This window comes from Phyllostomus hastatus, unplaced genomic scaffold (genome assembly GCF_019186645.2).
Source record: "Phyllostomus hastatus isolate PE091 unplaced genomic scaffold, TTU_PhHast_1.1 phas_contig_159, whole genome shotgun sequence".
Classification (NCBI taxonomy): Eukaryota; Metazoa; Chordata; class Mammalia; order Chiroptera; family Phyllostomidae; genus Phyllostomus; species Phyllostomus hastatus.
In genome coordinates this window covers 21,894,555-21,915,407 of record NW_025333640.1, presented here as the reverse complement: position 1 = coordinate 21,915,407, position 20,853 = coordinate 21,894,555, and the positions used below count along the sequence as shown (strand labels likewise).

The 20,853-nt window shown below is 45.3% G+C and overlaps 1 long non-coding RNA gene across 1 annotated transcript; it reads right to left on the bottom strand.

Moving 5' to 3' along the window:
• Positions 1–1,584: 1,584 nt before the first annotated feature.
• LOC123814115 lies at positions 1,585–20,426 on the bottom strand. Its single transcript, XR_006784837.1, has 7 exons — positions 20,192–20,426; positions 13,312–13,478; positions 11,015–11,121; positions 8,432–8,621; positions 7,815–8,062; positions 4,344–4,581; positions 1,585–1,835 (listed from the first exon to the last, which is right to left on the bottom strand). It is a non-coding gene; the product is annotated as an uncharacterized LOC123814115 (long non-coding RNA).
• Between the last annotated feature and the right edge of the window lie 427 nt (positions 20,427–20,853).

The following is a 20,853-nucleotide window of genomic DNA, read 5'->3' as shown; positions in this document are numbered from 1 at the left end:
CTGTGCACTTCTACCCACAGCAGGCAGTTTGCAAACTGCAGGTGCGCTCCAGAAAGTCACTGTCGAGCTCCCAGTTGAGATTCAGAAGATATTTACTACGAGCTAAGCCAAGTTTATGTCTTACCCTGTGTTTTGGGAACCAGACGTAGATGACACCATGTGAAAACGTCTAGAACAGAGCCAGCGTGGAGAACTGCCACGGGGCGAAGGCCTACACTTTAAAGGAAACATGTTTTAAATTGTGGTGAAATACACATACCATCAAGTTTACCGTTTTGACCATTTGTCACTGAAAGGTGACACAGATAGCGTTAAGTGCATTCAGTTGTTGTGTGGCCATCACTGCCTTCCATTTCCAGGACTTTAGACAGACTCCGTGTCCACCAAACCCCAGCTCCCGCCTGCCCCTCCCCAAGCCCCTGGCAACCACCCGCTCTCCTCTCTGTGTCCATGAGGGGACCGTGCTGGGTACCTCACGTAAGTGTCCTTTTGTGACTATCTTATTTAATTGAGTATAACATTCATCTAGTAGCATGTGTGAGAATGTCCTTCCTTTTTAAAGCTGAATGGGTTCTACGCTTTTTAAGTGGGAGGCATGATCCAAAGAATCTTCTTTTTCTAAAAACAAAAATGTGTGTATATTCATATCACTTTTTAAAAGCTGCCACAGAAGTTACTAAGTTTTTTTTTTTTTTTTAGCATGTATTAAGTTGCAAAAGGAGGCTGGAACTGGACCTCTAGGTAGCATTGTTCAAGGTCCTCTTAGTTTCTGGGAGGGGTTCTTTTTCATCGCATAGACGAGAGACCAAATCCAGACCTTTCTCTCCGGGAGTGGACGAGGCCGATGTTTAGCTCATCCTCAGTCCCTTTCATTCCTGCCTCCCCTCCCCTCCCCCCGCCCCACCCCCCGGGGGACGGATTTCTGGGTAGAATGCATGGGAGCGGAGTTCGGAGGAGGCTGCTTCTGCTGTTTCAAGTCGAATTCCTAATTCAGGAATACCTTTCCTGAACCCAAATTTCAGATGCTTTAAATCTGAGTGTGGAGCTGGCTTCTGGTCTTTAGATAAAGTGACTTGAAGGAAACAACTTTTCTCCTCTCGGCTCTTACCATAATTTCACAAGTCTATGCCTCTTACTGAAATAAGATTTCTCTTCATCAGATGTAAAATTGCCGCAAGGGTGGGTTGACCTTATTTCTCCAAAAGGAAAATGTCCTTTAAAAAAAAATCCATTGCAGGGCGTCTGCTGTAATGGCGGACGGGAGGGCGAGATGGGTCTCGCCTCACACATTGAGGTGACCAGCTGGCCCTGGAAGTACTCTCCGAAACTCACTGGGCTCCGAGACTTCTGCTGTTGAACACAGCACCTGGGCTGCTCCCGGGAACTGTCCATCACCCATTGGCCCACCCAGTCACGCCCAGAGCAGAAGCCAAAGAAAACACGAGCCTTTACTTACAGCCAATACACAAGCGATTCCCATGGAAATAACTCCAGAAAGGAAGTGGGAGACACTGTAGGTGTTAAGCTTTTTTAATTTCTTAAAGGTTTTTTTTTTTTTTTTGCTGAATTTTCTTTTGAGGGAACCCTTTCCTGTTTTTTACAAGTCATCGTGAGTTGTTTTAATAAAACATTATTTTCCAGCTGATTGAAACTAGTCAAGACCTCTGTTTTCAAGCAAGGCAAGAAAAGCCAGTATTTCTTCCACTCCTCAAGCCGGCGGAAGGAAAGCGTAGGGCGCCCCGTAGTTTGAGTTTGCAGATGAGTCGCCCGCGGATTGTCTCCAGCGTGAAGCAGGAAGCAGGTCTGACTCCAGAAGTTAAGACAGGGAAGAGGATCTGGAAGGGGAAATTAGAATATGAATTCCTATGCTCAGGGACATGTTTGCCCAACGTGAGAAACACTGTCCCTCCCAACCGATTCCCCTGGCGTACCGCTCCCCAGCCTTGATAGGAACTCTAGGTAGAGGCCAGATGACAATGGTCAGCCACTACATCCTGTCACTTTGTGTCTGGTTTCAAGTCCAAAGTCAATCTTTGAACAGTTTCCCTTTCCCCTTTTAAGAGCCCTTTCCTTCAAGGGTGTTACCGAAGTGTTAGAAAAACAGGCGAGTTCTTTGCGGTGCTGTGAAATAGGAATTTTCCTAAAAGTGACATTATTTAGCAATTAGAAGCATGTTCTAGCATTATTTCATGGATTTGTGTATGTGTGTTTAAAATATAAATTACAACAAATTTGCCATTTTGGCCATTTTTAGGTGTCCAGTGGTGGTAAGTACATGTTATGTGTAAACTTTAAAGTCCTTGCAATTCTCAATACGGAGAGGCTCCTTCCTGCTTTTTGCATAAGCCACTATGGACAGAGTTTAGAAACCTTTCATTTCTCTTCACTTTAAATTTTTAAAAATGAGTGATTCTACCCCCTCTTTTTAAAAATAGAGATTCTAAAATGGAGTGGCTCAAAGACTGTGTCCTTTTTCCCACTGCTCCATTGCTCTTCCGTGACCTACGCCGTAAAGATCACTGTTAGGTCCGACACTTTCCCTCCTGTAAGCTAAGTGATTTCAGTTTCTCTGTCTATTAATAGATGCCTTTGCCCACACTTTAGTCATAGTTGTTCTCACAGTGGTTCTTCTCTGAACCCTGTCCAGAGTTATTTATATCACTTTAGTTTTGAAGTCTTGTAGTAGAGTCTCTGTAAACTCAAAGTGGTCACCAAGAGTGTGCAGCTCGAGCTCCTGGGTGAGAACCCCCTGGTGTGAGGAGGAATTACTGCTCCGGTAGAGCTGTTGAGTTTTACCCTTTCTGTCCTGGTAACTTTCTCACTCTCCGCCCCGTTCCTCTGCCACCTCAGGTCCAGTTGTATGTTAACACCCCCAGACTAAGGAAAACACTCTTTAGTTCCTTCCTCTTGAAGCAGTAGGACAGTATGGCTTCAAAGTGGGGATGCTGGACTGCATTTTCCAGAGCAGACTGATTTCCAATATCCTGAGACACGGTCATATCTCATGTCAGGTGGTTGGTTTGCTTCTTTTTCCAGCAAGTGTTGGTCAGACTATTAATGAAGGCTTACTGGAGGAAGAGGCACCGGGACAAGAACAAGGTCGGTGTCAAGGCCATTTTGGTACCCACTGGTGCTTATGCCCCATCCTGGCTTGGTCCTGTAAACGTGGGTTTTTACTGAGCAATTGTTGACTGGATAAATGGGTGAGGGGTGGGTAAGTTTTAGAGAGGTGACATTCTAGCTCCTAGTGAGCAGAGTACAAGGTGGCACTCCCCCCCAAAACCAGAATTATCTTCCGGAGGGCAGACCCCTTGTAGTGTATAGTCTTCCCCCACCAGGTGAGTGCTCTAAGAACCCATCTGTATCAGTGGACCAGCTGGCGTTGTTGTGAGAGGTTGTGTTTGGCTTTAGGGAATTTTTTTTGAAGACTCTTTCAGTGTGTTTGCCCATTTCATGATAGGTGATTTACAAGCATACCTGCCCACACCATGCTGAGTGTTCAGCAGGTTTGACCAAAAAAAAAAAAAAGGTTTGACTTTCATATTCACCCAATCTTACCCTGAGCAACTTTTTTTGTTTGTTTCCCCAGGTGAAAAAAGCCCTCAAAGGGAAAGAGATGAAACAAAAAATAGCGGAAGCACTAAAAGGCATCGGCATTAAAGGGTTCAAAAACTGTTTTGAGCAGTGGAAAAAGCATCTCTATAAGTGTACTGCATCAAATAGAGAATACTTTAAAGGTGACTGAAGTTTAAACATGCAAGAATAAATGCACAATGTCTTATACATAAATTCTGGTTTGTTCTGGGGTTCCCCCTCGTAATGCAAAAGTAGAAGCAAGAAGGTATGGTAAGTTAGAAGAGTAACTTTTGACCTAAGATGAGGGTGTGGACCAAGCAGGGAAGATGCAGGCCTTTTTGGTTTTGAATGTGACTGTATTATCCAAGCTGTGACAACCTCAAATGATTAGCAGATGGCTTGTAAGGACAGCATATCATCAGAATCCTAAACAAAAATTAAGTAAAAGGAAAGAAAAAAAGAAAAATAATTTTCTTTGGTCTGCTCCTGCCTGCATTTCTGCATGCTTGTGACCCCAGTGGACATGACCCTAGTTGTTCAGTGTCCTCCTAATGCCCCCAGCCAGGCTGTACTCTGATTCAGCCGCACCCAGAACAAGTCTGTCTTCCTTTGAAGTACACTTTGTCCTAAAAGTGTCCCTTTTAGCAAGGCACTTGAAGTAAAGTTTCCAATTCCTCAGAACTGGAAAACCCTCAGATTACTTTGTCATATGCATATTTAAGCCACAGTGACAGAGTACTTCCTAGTCAATACATGTTGCAACTTACTTGGTTAAAATACTGTATTCTAAGTGTGAGTGACCACTAGGCATCATTCTCCCAGGGAACATTTGTGTTTCAGGAGAGAGTCTCATTCATTTGAGTGAATCTGATTGATGCGCAGAGTTGGGACTCTTCTGGATTTCGGTCCATGTTCTCTCCCCGCCATCAGGCTGGAAACAGAGAAACAGCAACTTGGTTTCCCACTTGTATTCCTGATACCATCTACAGGAAGCCACAGAAGATTCTGCAAGGGGATAAGACATGATAGAAATGTTCTAGAAAGTTTATCAGAGAAGTGATGTTTATTGTGGAGCTCTGTGAGGACTCCAGGAAGTGAGTGCTACTACTGCGCTTCCTGGTGCTCATTGCCATTTAGGCTGAGCCTGGGTGGACCCAGGTCGCCTCTGAGCTCGGGATTCCCGAGGAGCGCCACCTGGTTCTGAGACATGTGCCAAGTGCTTAGGCTGTACCAGGTGCTAGGGATACAAAAACCAGTAAATGGAAAAGGGATGATGACATCTGCTTGAGGGTAACGCAGGTGAGGGGGTGGCCAACTCTGCCTGGGGGGGTACACACAAGAAGGTCGCCGTCGCTGCCCGAGAGCGTGGGGCAAGGTTGCACTCGCTGATGACTGCAGCTCACAGCGCTGGTCATCCGGTTGGGGTACCTAGAAAATCCACTGTGTATCAGTCTGCTTTTCCCACTCTAATGCTCCTTGAGGGCAGGGATTACCTGTGTCTATTTTAGGGTAGCTTCCTATACTACTTGGCATAGAGTGACCATTGCTATAATTATTTTTGAGAGAATAAATTTACCTATTTTTTGTCTTATAAGATGAGTAGTAATGCGAAGATAAGGGTGAGGGACTGCACATGGAGAGCGAGCAGCGGGGCAAAATCACGGAACTGGGAAACTGAGGAGGACTTTCGAGGGATGTGGTTAGTTCATTCACGGAGTTTCTGGGGACTTGGGGCAAAGGATGGCAATAAAGGAGTGCTGGAGGCGTGGCCAAGGATCAGAACGTGGAGGGTCTTGTGCGCTCCGCAGAGATTTTGGACTCAATTCCGCAGGCACTAGGAACACATTCAAAGTTTTAAAGGAGGGAACTAAGTCAGATTTAGAGGGATCACTGGCAGCAACACAGAGATCAACTGGGGTGAGGGAGGTTAGCGATAACCGTCGGTCCTTTTGTGAGCGGAGAATGCAGGGACAGACACTAAAGAGAAAATTCAGGGTCACTGTTATGAAGAGAGTAGAGTTGAAGATGACATCGAGGTTTTCGTTTGGTGTGAGCACTGTGCAGGGAACCAAGGCAGGAAATGCCAGAAGAGAACGGGGAAGGAGAGACGATTAATTCTATTTTGAGTATTTGGCGTCTGAGGAGCCTACACATTCCCAGCGTGAGCCCGTGTGTGTGCAGTCAGTAATGTGGAGCCTGGGAGAGAAGCTGGGGCCAGAGGTATGGTGCGGGGTGTGGCAGCTGGAGTCACTTAATTGGATGAGAAACCCAGTTCACACGGAGAGAGAAGAGAAACAATGAGACCCAAGGGATATGAAGGTTCCCCTCCCCCTTTTAGAAGTGTGATGACTTTTTCCCTCTTATAAAAATGCCTAAAAACCAACAACAGGCCTAAGTAAGTGGAAATGACACTCAATTTTTCCCCCCAAAAGTTCTTGAACTTCCAGCACTGGAAGAGGTGAGCTGGCCCTTCTGGACTCAGAACTTCCCTGGGACTTGACTGCTGTGCCCTCTGAGGTCATGCAAGCACTTTGCACAGAGTCAGCTCGCCCAGGGGTTTACCAACAGCTCTTGAAGTGTCTGTACATGAAAGCCAGGTGCAGGAGCCAGCCCAACACAGTGCGAACAGCTTGAGTCAGAGCATCCAAACAATGGCGCTTTCAGAATCCTTTCATTGTGAACTGTCTTGAAACATCTGAAGACTCTGAGATAAGGAGAAGTCTACGCAGTTTCCAGGGGTGACTGGAGGAGGGGAACCCCAGGCAGGGAGAACAAGGTAGTGTCCAAAAGCCCAGGAGAGGCCTGGAACACGACAGCACTCATTCAGGTTGGGGTGTAGTTCTTGAGTGAATTCTTGACAAAGAAGATGAGTAAAAAGAATTAGAAGTTGAAGAATGTATAGAGAACAGATTGGTAGTTGGCCAGAGGTGGGGGGCGGGCAGGGGGTGACTTGGGCGATAGTGGGTCAAAGGTTACAACCCTCCAGTTATAAGATAAGTGTGTCCTGGGGCTGTAACATCCGGTATGGTGACTATAGTTAATGACACTGTATTGCACATTTGAAAGTTGCTAAGAGAGTAGCTCTTAAAAGTTCTCATCCCAAGAAAAGAACCTGTCACTACATGAGATGGTGGATGTTGACTACACGTACTGTAGTGACATTTCACAGTACACACAAGCACTGAATTACGATGGTGTGCACCTGAAGTTCGTATGTCATACGTCAATGACATCTCACTAAAGCCAGAGAAGGATTGAACAATAATCAAATAATTATTAAAAATAAAAAAAATTCACAAAAAAATTAGAGAAGGGAGTTGAATATAAGAATTTTAGGAAAAATAGTTTTTCAGGGAACACACTCAGCAGTGGTCCCATGAATAAGAGCATTTGATTAAAATAAATCATTACAGGTAGCACCTTAAAGACACTAGCAGCAGTGTGTTGCCGGGGATGTGATTTGGGGTGGACTTTCTGGGGCATATAAAACATGAACTAGCCCTTTAGTGTCGGGCAGAGAGGGAAGGAAAGAGGTGGATTATTACCAGCAGGAGAATGATGTGAGCACATAAGAACCAGCTTGTGTATAAACTGGAATGACAACTGGAATGACACAGTGGCTATTTTTGCAAGTTCATCATTTTTTAAGACAAGGGAAAACAGATTTGTGCATGAGTTGGCAATTTCATTTTATGATCATCTCAGTTGATGGCAACTCCATGCTTCTGGTGGCTCGGGTCCAAAACGTTGGAATCATTCTTGGCTCCTTTGTGTAATTTGTTTCACACCCCACATCTGATCTATGTCAAGAAAGCATATCTTAGTCCCTGCACTGCTGACGCCTGCCCTAAGTTGCTGTGACTCCAGGCTAGATTACAACATTAGCCTCCATTTGGTTCATCCTTGCCCTCGTGCAGTCTGGTCTCAACACTGCAGCCAAAGGTCTTTCCCAAAATGCACTCTGCTTAAAGCCCCTTGTGCCTCCCCATCTTTCTGTAAAGTACAAGTACCTTTCAAAGCTGGCCACTGCCCAGGAGACACGGTACAATCTGCCTTACATGCATTTCGCTCTTTGTCTCCGATCTCACCTTCCACACGTTCCCTCTGGCACTGCTCCGGCCAGACCGGCCTGCCGTGGGCACACCCCTGCCGTGGGGCTCTGGCTGTACTCTGCCTGGAATGCCCTCCCCCGAGAAGAGCTGCAAGGCGACTCCTGTCATCTCTCCAGTGAGGCCTACCTTCACTTCACTACTTAAAACTGCATCCGCTCCCGTCCGCCACTTGCATGGCCCATCCTCTCCTCGAAGTTAGGCAGGGGAAACTTCTCCAGCCTGTCTGCCAGTGGTTCTTAAATACTCTCATCTCACAATGAAATAGAGTAGACCTGCTTCCTTCCAGAGAGTTCCAATTTCCGGCCTGGGACTTAGGTCAATGAATCTGAGTGCTTGGGTCAGTGGCTTTTCCAGCAAAGTGCTGACCTGGATATCTGCAGTCACAGAACAAGTAGAAACGAACACAGGAGAGCATTGCTCAAGAGCGGTTTCGAATACATAGACTTAGGTCTGGATATTTAAGAAGAATCCACCATTATTGTTATAAAATTTAAATCCAGTTTTAAAGCCATTGTCCCTAGTTTGGCTTTTCAGGAAATGAAAACACCTATTATACCTAAACTTGAAGTCTTCTTACCTGTTATAATCCTACATCTTGCCTCTCCCAAACAGATGCAATTATACCTTTTTAAAATTATATAAAGGTCAAAGTTCCTTTATTTTGATAACATACTTTCCTCCTTCAAACATTATTTTTTTTCATCAAAGGTTTTAAATTAGCTAGATCAAGCAAATCAACTTACAAATGTATAGTAAAATCTTCCAGCGCAGACAAGAAAGGTCCAACGAGGAAATGAGTCACAGGCCTGGAGGCCTCGGGGAGGTCTCCCGGGCTCCTCCCTTTGCGGTGGCAGTCCCGGAGCCCCAGAGGGTGTCAGTTGCGTCGCTGATGGACCGTGAGCTGGTCCTGGAAGCCAGCCCTCTGGAAGGCTCCTGGAATAAGGCCTTCATTATCCCAGACCGACTTGAAAATAACTGGAGTCATAATGCCATTTTATTTATTAGTTAGCCCTGGCTAATGCATCTGGGGAAAACCAGGCCACACCACCACTTCGTTTTGCTAGCACTCTTCCATATATAATGAGATTTAATTAGAAAATATACAGAACCCTCTTCTATAAAACTTGAGTACTTGCTCTGGCAATTTACCTTCTGGCGTTCACCCACTTGTCACAGAGCAGTAACCCCCTGTTCCTGCGTGCGCATATGGGGCTGTTTCTTCGGGTCTAATGAGGAAGTGTTGGATCAGAGAAGTGTGGGCTGGGCTAATGTTCAAGAGCAAGGGGACAATAGAGACCTTGTCAGGTGTAATTATTGGAATGAAATGGTATCACCATGGTAACCGAGATGGGGCTCTTTAGGCACTTTAGGGCTGGGGACTTCCAAGGAGATTCAACCAACCCCCCTGTTTTTCTCCACGGTGTTCCCAGTGGCCAGTTGCTAGTGACACTCTTTTCTTCCCACTCTTACTCCCAGTCCTTAATAGTCACAAAAATAAACACCAGTTCACTACTCTATACACTTGTTTCAAATGAAAAAAAAATCGATAGTGACTTGGGTCCTCAGCACGCGATGGCACAGAACTGAAAATGCATGTCCATTGCTTGTATCGCCTTCTGTGCTGGGGGTCTATTTCTGGAGTAACTGCAGAGACCTTGCAACTGTTTTGATAGCATTTGAAATCCTAGACTTCTACCCCCATGAGACGATCATAGTCAGACTGTTTGTGTCTCTCATCAGTTGAATGAGACACACTTTATTATCTTAAAAGTGAGTTCCCTTCCATCTTACTCTATTTCCTGTTAACCGGCCTTCAACAAGAGATTGGAAGTGACATTCACAATGGAGGGGACTGGGGATCTTCAAGATAAGTCTATTGTCACCAAGGTATTAAGATTTTGTAGATGGTTCTATGTCTTCAGAACAAAACACTTTCTAAGAATCAAAAATATTTAGCAAATGTATTCATGCATGCAGAAAACTAGAGGGGGAATCATGGCATATTTCTTTTTTACAACCGAGGTCCCGGGCCTTGGCTATTTGGAATGCAGCCTGTGCCCTCTTGGCAGGGAGCTGGAGTCAATTTACAGCGTGTGATATGATAACACATGTTCTGGATCCGCGGCAGGGGAATGTTTGGAGCCGTAATTCTGTCTGTCTCCCCATTAGCAGGAAGCCTTGCTAAACTCACAGCTGGAGAAGTGCCTAAAAACAACCAGGCGCTGTGTGTGTGTGTGTGTGTGTGTGTGTGTGTGTGTGTGTATAAAGGCAACCCAAAACCCAGCCCCAGGGAGAAATGCTAAATGAAGTACATGAAGGCCATCAAAAATGAACTGTTATCACACAGATCAACTGGTATCTAGTCAAGACAATGACCTTTCTAGGCCAGAAGTGCTGCTATCTGTCGGCATCTGGGGCTGCTGGTACAGGTGATGTTTAACAAGAGTGGAGAAAGAAAACGATACTAGGCTCTTCGGCTGGGAGAAGAAAATCAAATGGAAAGTGATCATTTTAATAAGGCACGAGGTGGGGTGTACAAGACTCCCACAATGGGAGTTGAAACCTGATATCCCTGAGGCACCAGGGAGAAGCCGACTCTTGGCCCTGGTGAGCTGCGCATTGAGGAAACATGTAAGTGCGTGTGAGTGCAAGCATGTAGCCAGCGTCATTCTGTAGGCTTCATGAAGCCAAGTACTAAGCTTAGGCAAGAAAGATCAAATGCTGCTCTTTGAAAAGATGTAAATTATTTGCTCGCTGAGCTCAGCAGAAGAACGATTTATGTAATGCAGCCCTACTTTTCTGTTTCTCTCGTCTTAAAGTCTGTGGTGCTCTGTACCTTTCCCCTCTCATCCTTCATAGAAGGATACAGTGCTTGCATGTAGAATGAATGAATGAATGAATGAATGAATGGTCACGTGATTTAAAATATTCAGACCACTAAAATCACTGAGCCAATTGATTTGTTGTGGTTGTTTTGGTGTTTTTGGACTGTTTCACTGGTTCACAACATGATGATCATTTGATTATGGCTGGTTTGTAGATCACCAAATGTCTACTGAAAAGAGCTGACATGGTTAGGTGGTCCAGGTAAAACCATAGCTTCAAATAGGAAAGACATTATGATTTTACCATCATTTGTTCTGAATTAGAATGATAAGAACTTATAAAACCATTTCTTGGTTTAGGGTCATAGTTAAAGAACACACTGGCTAACTTTGCTTTCTAGAGCGAAGCTCTAGTCTCCAGGGCAAGTGTTTATAAAGCACCTCTCAACTGGCAGAGTGCTTCTGCACACATTATTTCATCTAATCCTCCCAACCTCTCACCTTTTTGTTTGAAGATACCATCTGGGCTTCTTCAGAGGTGAGCTGAAGCTTTTGGTCTGAACAATTGAGCAACATTCTCCCGAAGTCTTGTCTTATTTCAACTTCCTCTGGCAACAAGAAAGACTGTCTTAGCCATTTCCTGCCCAGAGCCCTGCTCGGTTGGAGCCCCTGGCCTGCGCACCCGCTTCCTGCTTCAGAGGTGTCTTTAGTTATCTGCGCACTTGAAAAGCACAGCCAGAAGTCCAGCCATCGATGCCTCCTCCCGTGTAGACAGCCACCTCCGCTCCCCGCTCCCCTTCTCTCCCGTGGCCCGCTCTGCGGTTGTCCAGTGAGCACCCCATTAAAGTTAAACCGTGTGCGAGTTTTCCCCTTGGGATTGAACATTTTACGTGAACGTTTTTCTATTTGATAGAAAAATGCATGAAGTACTATTTTAGAGAGTTTTCTATTTGATAGAAACATTGTTAATGACTATGGCTTCCCAAGTGTTTTGGGTCTCAGTTCAACACACGTGTTCCGTGTTCATCCTGGCGCTCACACACCTGTCTCTTTCATGAACTCCGTGGTCTACCCAAGGGCAACACTCTCCTCCACCCTTGGATTATCTTGATTTGCACTTCTAAGTGGGCTGATCTACCACCATGAAATTTCAGGACTGAGACACTCTTTAACGCACAGCCACAGTAATTTCCAGGGGGAGTGAGATGGGTAGTTTCTTCATATCCATGGGGCTGATGCAGAAGAATTTGCCTACCCGTGGTGGTTGGGGGAATGTGTCTTCATTGCTTCCAGCAAAGTTGCTGCCATTGCTCTTGTCTAGTTGCTTCTTTCCTCACATACAGGTGGTTACCGGACTCTCTAACCAATTTACCAAACTTCCACTCTCCAAGTCATTTACCCACAACTTCCAGTTTAATGTGCTCACAGCGGAAATGGGGCCCCAGGGAGGTGGCCTAGGCCACACAGACGGCCAGGAGGCACCTGGGACTCCTGAGTATCACACAGTGCTCTTTCTCCTGCATCTTGCACCTCCCGCTACTTGCTGGGAATCCAGACATCTCAGAAGAGCTCTGTTGGATGTTGGAGGCTTTCCTTACAGCTCCCTGGCTGCAGTAGCAGTGCCCTCTGCAGAGGGTCACACACCCGCTGTCACTGTCTGTGATTCTGCCCCTTTGCACCATCCCCCCTGCCAACAGCATGGATCCTTGGGCCTCACAGCCCTGCTCCAGTTTGGGATGCTCCTGCTGTTATCTCCCTGCTGTTGTTGGCTGCTGCCTCGCCTCAGGTTGTGTTCCATGCCTTCTCTTTGCCTCCCACGTGGTTTCTCTTCCTGAGCAATAGGACTGGCTGCCCTGTGTGGCTGCTGTGGCCAAGGGTCCAAGACCCTTGAAAGTTGCATGTAACTAATGGACTGCTGGTGGAGGCCCCCCTTGATCACGTGCCTGCTGCTTCCTTCCTGAGAGAGGTGTATAGCAGGCCGATGTTTTTTAGCATGACAGAGTCAGATATCATGGTTTGTACTCTCTCTCTCTCTCTCTCACACACACACACACACACACACACACAGCAGTCTGTGTTGCAGCAAAACACATCCTGGTAACCCACCCACAAACACACCCTGTGGAGCCAGACTGCCCAGGGCTGAATTCTGACTCCACCACTGAGTTCTGTGGCCTTGGAAAGTTACTTAGCCTCCATCTATAAAGTGTTTGCTCCTTTATGGCTCCTCCTAGAAATGGCGGGGAGATGATAGGGGAAGAAAGAGATCAGATCTTCCCAGAGATGTGCCTTTCTCAATTGGTGGTCTGCTTTATTTTGCAATTGGAGGAAAAGTACCGAAGCCCTACATGGCCCCAGGAGCCTGAAGTTTGAATGTGTCCAAATGGAAGAGCGGAAATGGGGGCATTTTCACAAGGTGGGGACGTTAGTCTCACTTTGGCCTGGCATGCCTCGACAGTGGAAGCACTGCGTGGGCCGTCCCCTGTGCCGCGTCCCATCCCCTGTGCCGTGTCCCCACAGTGCCCTACAGACTCAGTTACCTTCTTCAGCTCCTCATTTTGCTTTTCTTAATACAGGAAACAACAACCATAACAAACACCATTATGAAGCATTTACTATGTGCCAGGCAGCATTTATAATCTGCCACAACTCATGAGGGAGACTACTATTACCTCCATTTACAGGTGAGAGACTTAGGCACAGAGAAGCTGAGTGCCTTGCAGATTACTGATCGGACACGAGATTCTACCAACCTTGCACTCGGGCAGGGGGCCCCAGGCTGGCAGCCCAGGTCTCACCTGAGGAAAGAACACATTCCCCGTTATCACTTCTTCTCCATAACATCTGGCTCCCTGCTGCTGACCGGGCAGTTTTTTATTTGAACTTCAAGTGCCAAACTTAACACAGCTGTAATCTGAAAGCACGCCGGTTCAGGAAGCTGCAAAGTTGCTTTACTCGGTGGATTCTGAAGCAGTAAGAAATGAACAAAAAAAGTTCAGGCTTCCTGCTTTCAAGCTATCAGGTCTGGACAGAAAAATCATTTAACGTTAGACACGGCAAGGACCTTAGTGGTCATATCATTTTATGGTTTCGTTTTATAGGCAAGAACAAAGGCCCAGGGAGGCGAAGTGCTTTGTTCAAGCTCATGAAACATATTTTCCAAAAACAGCATTTACCGTGTTTAGATGGGTAAGTTAGATACGTGTCATCAAAATACCAGTATCAGGATCCTAATTATGGAAATTGACATACAGTATTAGTTTGGTGACTTAATTCATATCATAGAATACGGTTACCTCACTTAGACAAACCCATCTCTACCACGGGGCATGCCGTTGTTTCTGGAACCATGACACATTCCGGGACCGGGCACTGGTTATGCAGTAGTGACACCCTCTTAAAAACAACCAGCTGTCTTGGTGCCACAATGGCTTTTACCCAAGTGTTTCCAGTTTCGGTGTGCTGTGCATGCATTTCTAATGGTCGCCGGCACAGCAGTGGCCAGCATCACTCTTCCAGGCATCTGAGGGTAGAGGCGGCATTGCCCTAGTGGTCAAAGCCTAGGTTTGAATTCCAGCTCTGAGCCTTACTGGCCTTTGACCTTGAGAACTTACAGCTTAGCTATCTGTGCCTCAACTTTTCCATCTGTGAAATAGGGATACAAATAGCACCCATAAGTTTATTGAAGGATTAAACGTCTGCTATATGCAGAGCACTTAGGACAGGGCTTAGCATGTCATAAGCACTGGTGAGAGGGTTATCTGTCACTGTTTGTCAAAGAGGAACCTGAATTACAGTGGAATCACCTCAGACTATTTCATGGAGCTGAAAAAGTACTTATGATTTCTGCCTCCCAGACCAAGGCCAGGCCTTGCTTTATAGCTTGAGTGGGACCTTAAAAAAACAGTTTTTCCAAGATCATTTACCAAGAAATTGACTTAATTTACAGAATTGCAATCCTTGCCAACCTTCTGAAGTCTACTTCTGTACCTTTTCCAAAAACAAGTAAGAAAGCAAGCCAGCGAGGAAGAGAAAAATAAATTCTACTCCTTAGTCTGCATTTTGCATTCCCAAGTAGGAAATTTTACTAAGTACAAACCAGTAAGTTAATGCAGTCACTACCTAAGAGGTTTGCACAGATAGCTTTCCCAAGTAGACTATAAGCTGGGCTGTTCAATAGTCAGTACAGGGGCAAAGCCTGCAGGTCCGAAAGTGTGGAAACTCAAAAGAAAAAATGAGACTTTACTAGATGTCACATTGACCTTAATTTGTCACCTGGAGCGTGTATGGGTAAGGTCTATTTTGCAGCTCCATATAATAATAGTAACTCATTTTTCATGACTATAGCTGGAGTTTTCATAGCCTTTTTCCTAACCTTCCTGTGAGCATCCTAAAATAAGTAGAATGAAAACATTTAAAAAATGGAAGTTTCCAAGTGAATTCTTGCTTCTTCTTCTTCAGAGATGGTACAGAGCAGTGGAATTGCTGTCCGGCTTTAACTCAGGATTAACAACGGATCCCTCTCAATCTCAGTTTCTAACCTGTGAAGTAAGGATGACAAGACTAATCCTTCTGTGTTTTTACAGGAGCGGTGCATGGAAAGCAGGCGCCCAGTAACTGTTGGTTCCTCCTTCTCCTTACAACAACAGAAACAGCAGAAGGTGCCCCCTCTGTGGGGACACAGCGCCCAGGCATGTGGTTTGGCCACTGGTCAGTGCGAGATCAATAGGAGGCCCTTCCTCCTTCAGGCATCCGCAAGCCGGGGCAGCTTAGTGAGGCAGCTGGACTGCTGTCTCTATGCCTTGGGAGCTCCATGCACAACCACGGGTGGCAGTTCTGTGTAAATGAAAAGCAGGAGCTGGAGGTGACACTCAGGACAAAGCTTTCCAGGTAGAGAAAACAGCAAGGACAAAGGCCCCGAGATGGGGGGTATGCCTGGTGGGCTTGGGGAATGTGAAGGACATTGGACTGAAGAACAGTTATCAAAGGGGAGGACTGCTAGAAGGTGTGTTTGGAGAGATTGGAGTGTGTCCTAATTTTATGGAAATCCACTAAAGAATTTTATATATAATCTGAATTCTATTTTTAAAAGGTCATTCTGGCCATCATTCCAGCAGGATGTGAGGGGTGAGAGTGGAAGCAGGGAGACCAGGAAAAGATAGTTGCAGGAGGCTACGTCAGGGATGGGGCGCTTCCACCGGGCTGTGATGGAGAAGGGACCAGTCCGGGGAATGGTCTGGAGGCGAGCAGCACAGAACTTCTCGATAGATTTAAATGGTGCAAAGAGAAGAGGGATTAAATGCGACTCTCTGGTTTTTGGCTTGAGCAGGTGGGTAGATGGTACTGCCATGGACTGGAAGTTAGGCATGTGCAGGTTTGGATAAGTGGAGTCAAGAGTTTTGGATAGCTGGGTTTGGGATTCTTATTGGATATTCAAGTGGAGATGGCAAGTAGGCATTGGATCTAGGAGTGTGGGACTCCAGGTCAAGGCTACAGTTTTCACTTGGAACTCATCAGCTTATAGATATTATTACTGTTGGAAGCCACAGGTCTGGATGAGGTCATTCAGCGAGAAAGTGTAGAGCGGCCAGGACCAAGCCCTGCGGTGCTCTTACTTTTCGAGGTTGGGCGTAGGAGGAAGAGGCTGCAAAGCAAATTGAGAAGATGGGGGAAAGCCCATAGATGGTACCCAGAGCTGTCCGTCACCTATGCCAGGAGCGCCACCACACAGCCTGAAGGTGATGGTCCTGGTGATAGTGTCATCCTTTCAAGAATTAACTAATTTGCTAACTGACAAGCACTGTTTCTCTGCAGCTGTCTCTCTAGCATTTACTTTTGTTGCTTTTACCTATTTTTTTCTAATTTTATATAACATTGTGCATAATAGTTGTGATTTGCACTTGTAAATAAATGAAGTACTAGTTTGCTACTTTTCCCCAGATATATGGCATCCTGTTAATGTCTTTGAGGCAGGCTATTGTTAAGCATGATTGTTTAATTTCATTGTTCTTTTGGTTGACTTTTTTCTTACTTTCCCTTGGGATTGTTTTTGGCTATATGGAACAGAAAACCTGACTGTGGTAAAGAGGGCTTGCTTTTGCTGACAAAACAAGACATCTCAAGTCAGATAATCTAGTGGTTCCCTAATTCTATCAGGAATCCAGACTCATTCTACCATTTCAATCCACCACCCTCCAGGCAGGGCCCTTTCCCTCAGACGTGCCTGGTGGCCGCAGGTCTCTGGGCATCCGCCTGTATCCCAGCAGGAAGGAGGACACAGAGAAGACCCGTCCCAGCCGAATCTGTTCTTTTTCATTACGAAAACAAGAGCTTTCTTTGAAGTCATGTTAGTTAAGGGCTGCTTATATCTCTTTGACCAGAACTAGGCCAAATAGCCATGCCAAGTTGCAAGGGAAAACGAGGTGACTCTTCATTGTTTTATTCGTGTGTCATTCATCCACTCATGTTTGGACAGTTAGCAGGACTCAAGGCATCCTGTGTATGTCACCTTCGAGCCTCCCTTTAAACAATTCTTGTCTTTAACTTTTTAAAAAGTTAGTTCTCAAAGACTGTTGAACAACTTAACTTTAATTGATACATGGTAACATTAACCCTTTGCAATGTACAGTTATTTGAGTTTAAAAAAAAAACGAAGTTGACTGTTTTTAACTGTGAATACTGATGCTCCCCAAATTGCTTGATGTTTCCATAGTGACAAGGACAATTATTTCTTAAAAAGAGTTATTTATTTATTTATTTATTTACTTATTTATTTATTTATTTATTTTTAGACAGACAGGACAGGAAGGAGAAGAGAGGGAGAGAAACATCACTGTGTGGTTGCCTCTCATGCGCCCCCTCCTGGGGACCTGGCCCACAACCCAGGCATGCGCCCTGACGGGCATGTGCCCTGTGGCACTCAATACACTGAGCTGCACCAGCCAGGGCAGAAAAGGACAATTGTTTCACACAATGGACTAGTTTGAGAAAGAAGAGAGTCCTTATCGAATGCACCTAATCGGAGCTTCCCGAGATGAGATGAAATGGAATAAAGTTCTAGAAATAAGGGTGCCCTGAGTCAAGGGGGCAGTTTGCATCTCAAGAGTACCTGGCCTTAACCATTAGGTTTCTATTGGGCTCAAAAACCACCCCTCTGGGCAAGGAGAAGACTTGGATCCCAGCACAATGGTGGGGTGGTTTGACGAAAAACAAGGTTTTGTTGTCACAATTGGGGTGAGGCTCAAAAGGGAGGGATAGATAAGCCAGCAAACAGCTGTGACATGTACTTGTTCATTAATCATTTCCATTTCCAGCCTGTCTGAGTGATAAATGACATGATAATGAATGACAACATGGAAATTCAAGTAATAATTATCAGCATAAAATTTACCATATTAATGCAAAGTCTGACATGGCCCCACAATGTAAATATGTGATAATTTCATTACTAGCATTTACTGAGCACCTGCATCAGATGTTTACCACATATTATCTCATTTAATCAACCACTTGTGACCTGGTGTGTTGAATCTGCTCTGAGTTAGAGATAGGTGGTGTGGGCTTGACACTTCACTGTCAATTTTATGCAGAATGTGTTAAGAGGTAAGTCACATTTATAAACTTGCTTGGTTTTCATCTGTACTCATTAAGAAAAAAAGAACAGATCTTGCTGGTGTGGCTCAATGGATTGAGTGCTGGCCTGTGAACCAAAGGGTGGCTGGTTCAATTCCCAGTCTGGGCACATGCCTGGATTTCGGGCCAGGTCCCCCCCAGTAGGTGAGAGGCAACCACACATTGATGTTTCTCTCTCTCTTTTTCTTCCTTCCTCCCCCTCTCTCTAAAAATAAAATAAATAAACTCTTTAAAAGAAAAAAGAACAAGGGTAAAGTAAGTCACAAGCATGGTCAACATCTTTTATATTTCAAAATAGTGTAGACGGTCAATTTTAGGTGTGTTTCTTTAAAACATTTATACTTACATGGACCTACTTTAAAATTGATATACTCTAGTACCTCTTCCTTGCTTTACTCCTATGTATATAATTTAACTAGAAAGGGCATTCATATTTACATTAATTTTTTTCAGTTACCATTATATCACATATACTTTTCCATAACTCTGCCACTGTAACTTGGTGTTTCTCCTCTTTTCTGGGCTTTCCTTTCTGCTGTAAAGTGAGGCATTGGGGCCATTATTCAGTAGCCCAAATTTTCCAGCTCTAGTATCTCAAGACAACAAAATATCGACTCTCTACAGGGGAACAATGGAAATATAGAACAAATGACATAGGAGTCTTCTCCGGAGAACAAGTTTACTTTAAAACAGGGATGCTGCTTAATGGGCCGTAACTTTCCTGTTGTTCATGAGTCAGCATGAATAATACCTTCAGAGAAGGCTCAGGAGGTCAGATTTATCTAAGAAGACAGCTGTGTAATCCTGTATCCCTCTCCAGCCCCTTGGCACTGCAGACACATGTTTCTGGCTTTTTGAACATCAGTCAAATAGCATTACCCACTTTGTAAAGTCCTCGAGACCACAACTTGAAAAATCAAGCTGGCTTTCTTAAAGCCTTCGGTAGAACAAAATAGAGCTGTATTGATACGTGATCCACAGCTATTTTTCTCTGTATTTAAGGCATTTCCATTGATTCTGTGATACTGGTTGGTGTGGGAAAGACTTGTACTAAAAAATTAAAGTTGTTTAAAACTTAGTAAAAAAAAGTTTTGTGCCATGACTTTTTATACCTATTAGGCTATCACTTTTTTTTTTTGCTTGCTCTCCTCTCTAAATAGTATAGTCATAAGAGGACTTCAAAATACATAATGTAAATAAGGAGGCCAATGAGAGAACTTTCATTTAAAAACAAACTTTGAAGGTGCAGTTACTGCCTTATTGGGCTGTGCAAGTATTCTTGTCATACGGGGGGCCCCCCTAACACCATGGAGAACCTTCAGAGCCCAAGGGCAAATACAAACCTAGAGAAGTGACAGGAAGAGAAGAAAGGGCCTGGAGATCCTTGCTAAGAAAATAAACAGGCTGGCGGGGAATCTTGGAAAAAGGCAAGAAACAGAGAATACTCAAAGCGTGCAGGTTGGATAATACAGTGACTTTTTTTTTCACACCAAGGACTTACATCTCTGCTAATCTTCTTAAACATTAAGTTCTGGCCAAGTAATTAGGCAATTTAACCTTATTTAGAGTTTTGTTCAGACGCAGCATGAGACCGAGCATGTAGTACTGTGTTATGTCCTTAGGAGAGAGAGGGTTCGTAATTGATTTAGTCCTCCGGCATCTGTCCTGTTATTCGACCACGGCTTTTCCATTGTCTAGACTGTAAGGCACCAGAGGCAATTAAGTAGAGGATCAATGTGAGCAGACAGGTGTGCCCCAGTCACTTCCCCTCTTTACACCGCTCATAGTCTCTGAATTTCATACAAGCTGCTCTGGAAACAGCAAATTAATGAAAAACAAAACAAAAGTGAAGATTGCCAGCACTTTCCCCCTGGAAAGGTGATGCAAATCGATTCCTGAATAAACCCTTGCATGGTGGTATTAACTTTAAAGAGATCTCAGATCTGAGACGTAGTTTTCGGTTCTAAGCATCAAAAATGGGGCTAGGAAATAGATATCCAAATATTGCTTCTATTACCCTGTTAATGTTAGAAACAATAAACTTACCACGTCCTCGACCCCCACCATATTACAGAAGAGGCTGGCTGAATTTTGCAACAGGACTCCGAAGGGGAGAATTGGCAAGATCTTTGAAGCTAGAAATCCCCTAGGAAGAGGATTCCCCACCTGTCACAACCTGGATCGTCTCCACCGAGGGCGCCGGGGACACCACCGCCACGCGGCGCTGAGGTCAGCCTCTCCGGTCTTGGGAGAGCTCTTTTTATTCTAAATTACAGACTTTGCAGCCACCGGATATCCTCGCTGCAGAACTGGCAGTAGCCATGTGGCTGCACTCGCGTTTCCTGACAACCACTGCATTATTTCCACTAATATCCTGTCTCAGGCCTCTCGCGGGGCGACTCTTCACTCCCACCACCCACCGCCACTCCCCTGCGGATGGGTACCAACTCGACTGTGGCCCCTGTGCCCAAACAAAGCGGACCGCCATCCCCCTCTGAAAGTTGTTGAAATCACACTTGGCGACAGTGGCTTGGTTGTTCCTCTCGACAGCTCTAAGTCACAGCCGCATAAATTGCTTGCACCCGGTAGATTTGGGCAGACCGCAGCCCTGTGCTCCGTGCAGGGGTGGGGCGCCGGCAGCCGAGGCGTTCTCATTGTCCACGTTCCCCGCACCCCGCGGCGTTCCGTCCCCCCCCCCCCACCCCCGC